The sequence below is a fragment of the Oryctolagus cuniculus genome, chromosome 13 (assembly GCF_964237555.1).
Source record: "Oryctolagus cuniculus chromosome 13, mOryCun1.1, whole genome shotgun sequence".
In the NCBI taxonomy this organism is placed as follows: Eukaryota; Metazoa; Chordata; class Mammalia; order Lagomorpha; family Leporidae; genus Oryctolagus; species Oryctolagus cuniculus.
The window spans coordinates 56,689,963-56,695,701 of NC_091444.1; the positions used below are offsets into that span (position 1 = coordinate 56,689,963).

General features: G+C 37.6%; 1 non-coding gene across 1 annotated transcript; it reads left to right on the forward strand.

Moving 5' to 3' along the window:
- Window positions 1–3,555: 3,555 nt before the first annotated feature.
- On the forward strand, window positions 3,556–3,660 carry LOC127483616 (U6 spliceosomal RNA). Its single transcript, XR_007910056.1, has one exon. It is a non-coding gene; the product is annotated as a U6 spliceosomal RNA (small nuclear RNA).
- Window positions 3,661–5,739: the final 2,079 nt, after the last annotated feature.

Sequence of the window (5,739 nt, forward strand, 5' to 3'; positions counted from 1 at the left end):
GATCCAGTCACTGTAAGCCACAGTGAAGAACTGTGTAGATGTTTGACCTCATGGAAATCAATAGCAATATCACATTTATCAGAATGAGTTTTAGCTGATATTTGGAGCACAATGATCATAATAAATTGACCTCAGTGTTTAAAGGAAGCAATATATTTATATTATCTAATGAATGCTTAAGATTATAGGTTAAATAAAATAAATTTGGGGGGTCTTATATTTCACATTAAGGCAGTCATATACTGTCCTAACGTATACATACTTCTAATGAAGTATAACACATACATACTTCTAATGAAGTATATACACATATACATGAATACTTCTAATGAAGTATGTACATATATATACTTAAATACATAAGTATAACATATACATACTTCTAATGAAGTCGCTCTCACCAAAGCATACATATTGTATGCCTAATATATATATATATATATATATATATATGTTAGATAGTTATATATATCCTCAGGAATCTTTTTGCGTGAGCCCTGCAAGATCTTCCTTCTTGCATTTTAGCATCATGGACATATTCATCAGTGTTACTTTTTTGGAGTGCCTAACTCTCCTTTTGGATTACCCTTTAACTCCCATTTTTATTTATCAGTAAGCACAGTACTTGGAATGCTGTGAGAGTTGGGTGGATGGTTTTTTAAAATTAATTACCTGCTGTGAAACACTTGTGTACCTTTAAAATGAAACAACCAGTACTGAGAGTGTGTCTGTGCTTCCTGCTCCTTTGAACCTATGGCGACCATACAGGACTCCATTGGGTGCCTTAAAAGCATTCCTGCATTTCATGTCTGCCAGACTTGGTGTACTCCTGAGCCTGCCCTGGTTAATAAGTTTGAAAATGCTATGTGAGGCTGAGCTCCAGTTCAGTGCTCAAGATCACTTGCTCCACAGTTGGAAATATTTACTTTAAGTAGTGATTTACTTAGCTACTAATCTGATTCTGTATTCTAACCCCTAACTTTCTTATAAGGCAAAGAAAATTCTATATTTAAAAGTAGGACCTAGCAATTTGGCGCCTGAAGAGAAGAATGAATTGGGACACTGACCATACTTCATCATGTCAAAGACACTGCAGCAATGAGATACACAGCTATATTATATATCACCATCAAATTCAACCAACTATTGCCAAGTAAATGAATGATGTGCTTTTTTATCACTAAAGATTCTCATTTCAACCTTATTGAAAGAGATTTTAAGAACATTTCTAGACAAAGATTTGCTATATTTTATTCTTCTGTATAAATAAAAAGGAAAATATCAGAGAAATTGGAAAAAGAATGCTAAACTGTTCTTGTCATTCAGAATTTGATTAAACAGAATCACTTTGCAATCCAGAGCCACTGATATCCTTGGCTTTCCAACATCTGTTTTGACTGATGTCATCAAGAAGATGGTGGGCAGCATTTCTGAGAGATGGTGCATTATTTTCACTATTACTACCATACCACAGTATTAAGTCTGATTGTAGCCTCTTCTTGATCTTACCAGAATGTGTCAGTCTAAGATTTTAACATAATAATCAAGACTCATTCTTTCCTCAAATAGTCCATAAATGGTCTGTTGGCCAAATGATTAAAGGTTTTCCAGTCCTAATTCAGGAATGGCAACCAAAGGCCACACACACAGGCAGTGTCAATGTTTGCAAGATGCATTCCAGTTTCAGGGAGGTAAAATAAGGAAATAAGGTAAAATAAGGAAGCAGTGTTCACCTGTGAGTCCTGGATGGGGTCTAGCGCTACTACACCAGAATACCTGAAGCAACTGAAAGATGGCATCTCGGGCTGCTTTCTGGTGTTGTGAGAACTGGGGTGCCATTCAGAATAATGTTGCCTTGCAAAGGACAACTTTGTGTCAGCATTGAATTGTACTATAAGATTATGACTGTCTAAAATTAAGAATACATTTATGTTAAATATATTTATGTAGCTAATGTATGCTAAGTTATACATATGTAAGGAAGAAACCAATCGAATAATTTCCTATCAGATTTATTTATTTTCTTGGTATATACCTTTTTAGATCTTAAGAATCTATATATTTCATCAAATATATTTTTCTTCCTCTGTGTGCCTTAGCAAAGTGTGTTCTTGAACCAGAGGTCTCTCTTCTGTTGTTTTCCTGTTTTCTTATTTCTTCAATTATAACCCTTTCTTAGATCCTATTAAGGTTTATTTCTATCGTGTTTTTCAGACAACACTTACATGATTTTGTAAACAAGGCACTAAAATTGCTAAGTAAGGAAATTATGTAAAAAGTCCTCTTAGAACTGGTTCTTTACCCAGCCCCTGCATGATTCCAAATGCCTATGTTCATTGTCCAGCTTCAGGATCCTTGTTAAATAAGGAAAATATACCTTTTATCCCAATCTATAAACTTGGAAGTGTTTTATAAAAAAACGTTAGAGGTGATTTCTTTGCAATCCAGGTTTTGATTGTCATTGTCATTGGACCATTCTCCAAGCCTGGCTTCTCTTGTCACCATTTACTTTCCGTAGGGCTTTTTAAGTTGTCTTTACTTCTTAATATCACCTGGCACCATGGACAAGTGTGTGTCAGCAGTTCCATCACATAGCTGCAGGCTCAGAATCTGTCCTCAACATTTTATCTTTGAAGAAGACAAATCATAAGCCCATATAACATAAATTCACAGACTCAAATAAAATTGATCCACATATTGGCACATTCTCAGTCAGTGGAAACATGACACTCATGAAACATTGTCAAAACCACTGAAAGTTTTTTTAAAAGAGGGAAAGAAAAAAAGAAGTGATTTCCAAGTCCTGGGGAATGAATGTAAAACCTGTTTAACAAGCCCGACATCTAGTGGCCAGACAATATTTCTACAGTACCTAAAGGAGATCTGTTCATCAGGATGGAAGTGTTGTGTAGAAGTAGCAAGGGTACCTTTTTAATTGCCAGGGTCAGTAGGACTGGGCTAAAAGGAGAAGAATGGGAATCATGGAAGTGATTCAGAAGTTCATTATTTCTTAATTTGATTGGATACCTTAATTGGTGTTGGGTGTAGGGACTTGATTCTAGGCAATCACTTCACAAGAAAAATGGGGACAGAGAAAGAGACTGAGTTTGTGGAAATGTATATTTCTTAATAGTAAATGCTACAATAGCTATGTTACTTGATACTATATGGCAAGGGTTACACAAAATGCTTCAAACATTGTTATCTTCCTGTAAACCTTGTAAAATAAATATTACATTACTGATTTCCTAGAAGATGAGATGCTAAGTGACTTATTGAGATGCCCAAGTTCTTAAAGAGAAGTCAGTTCAATCAAATCACTGTCCTAGGTCTCTTGCTTTCTTAGTAGGCCATAATTGCCCGTCATACTGTTTTGTTCCTACTATTGGGCAGGCAGAGGGAAAGTAAAAGTAGTCCTTCCTCTCTGAATTGCCAAATTGTCACAGTGTCATTTACACAGAAAGATGGAAAATACGTTTTTAAAGGCCTTAATACAGAGCCCTCGGTTGTTTGTATTGTTCAGTTGGCATGTGTGTGTGACAATCCTATTAGACTGCTTGCTTCAGCAGCGCTTACGCTAAAATTGGAACAAAACAGAGAAGACGCACATAGCCCCTGGGCAAGAATGACACACAAATTCCTTTGCCCTATTTTGGTTTTGTTTGTTTCTTTTTTTCCCTTTAGAACATCAGAATTTCCACTGGAAATTAGAATTTGAAGGGTAATCAAAGAAATTTTGATTCTCTCACCATCCTCATTTTCTGGTGAGAGAGCAAATTCGCAAAGTACATGTATCGCTGTCATCTGAATTATCTGCAGCCCTTCTCTCTCCCATTCCATCTTAGTTTCAATGTTCTGTGGTTGTCAAATAGACACAATGATCTAGGTGTGCTTCCAACATATGCCCAGCCCTCAGAACCTCAGAAATCTCCTCTAAGATTTTTTTTCAAGTTTGGTTGGTTTGTGTGAAATGAGCAGGGAGAGAGAATGAGCGAGAGAGAGAGACCGTCCATCTGCTAATTCATTTTCTAAATGTGTGCAACAGCCTGAGCTGAGTCAGATCAAATCCAGGACCTAAGAACTCCATCTAGGTCTCTCAAGTGGGTAGCAGGAACCCAAGCACCTGTGTTATCATCCCTTGCCTCCTAGAGTGTGCACTAGCAAGAAGCTGGATTGAAAGCTTGACAACCACAGAACAATGAAAAGCTGTATTTTGATTTTAATTACTCTCTAACTTTTAATTAAGAAGGAAAATAGGACTTAAAACAATAGGGCTCTATCCTAGGCACTTTGACCAGGAATGTAGGCCTCCCAAACAGCAGCTTAATCTGTTGCATCACAACACTTGCTCCTGCTCAAAGATCTTAAACCTAGAGATTACGGAGCCCAGGAAACTACTACAGCTAGACCTTAAGTTACTTCACCAGTTGAGTTCTGAGTCACTTTAAATGACCTATGGCACTCTTCAGTTTGTAGTTTATAATTTCTGGAAAAACTCCTCTGAATCCCCATGATATCTAAGAACCCATCTGGAGAGTCCTCCCAGATTCCTTGTCTGAGTCAGAAATCCTAGTATAAATGAGTAAGGCTTTTAGGAATAACACGACTCAAAAACAAAAACAAACAAAACAAAACAAAGAAACCCATTGAACAAATGACTTCCTGTTTGTGTGTGTGATCTCAAGGAAGGGGGTGGGTGTGGCATGCAGGAGGAGGCTGGGGGTGGATGTCCAGGAGTTCATAAAACTGGACTCTCACTTCTTACAGAAGTCGTTGGCTGTCTAAAGATGGGTCACTTGCCTTTGAAAGAAATATCAGGATACAAAGTAGACAGGACTGGGACCAGATTTTTCTCTCTTGCCCAAAGTCTGGATGTGATTTCACAACAAAGACTCACTCTGGGTGCTGGGAAGCCACCTGACTCCAGGTTGGTACCCTGTGGTCAAAGGTTGGAAATCTGTATTGAAACGGGTTAAGTAACTAGAAGCTCCAGATTTGGGAGCCTAATCTGTGATCAGAGAATAATGTTGTTTAACTGTAATTTAATACTGATTGGGGAAGTCTTCATAATCCTTCAACATGTAGAGAAACTATGGCTAGCAAGAAGTAGCAAGTTATGCTCATTTTTTCCAGCTATATGGACCTCTGCACTCCTGGAAAGTTGAGTTTCATGACATTGTAGTTAGGTTACCTGAAAGCTAAGCCTGGAGGCAATGATTCCACCAGGCTGCCAGACATGGATTCAATAGCAAGGCCACGTGGCAGCAAAAGCAACAGCATGAGAGGTGATACTGCTTCAAAGAAATGGTGATATCTAGGACTGACCATCTGGACTCAGAAATGTCCACTGGGGTTTTTCACACATAACCATAGCAACCTGGGGCTCTTAGGAGGAAGAAAGTCATTCTTACAACAAAATAACAGCTTAGATACATTGAATGAAGCAGGATTGTGGTTAGAATCCTTTATTTTGTGATTCTACCTCTCTGGACTTTCTGTGTCTATGTGCTTATTCAGAAGAGCTAGAGCAGAGAAGGTACTTTTGATTTTAATTACTGCTTAACTTTTAATTAAGAAGGGAAACGGGACTTAAAACATCAGGGCAAGAAGGTTTTCACTCTCAGAACATAATTTTCAAGGAGGGAGGGAGGAATGGAAATAGGAAATATATTTCTCTAGATGTGTTGTCTTCTTTGGCATTTTTTAAGAAATGGTTTTCATTCTCTCAAAAATGCCAAA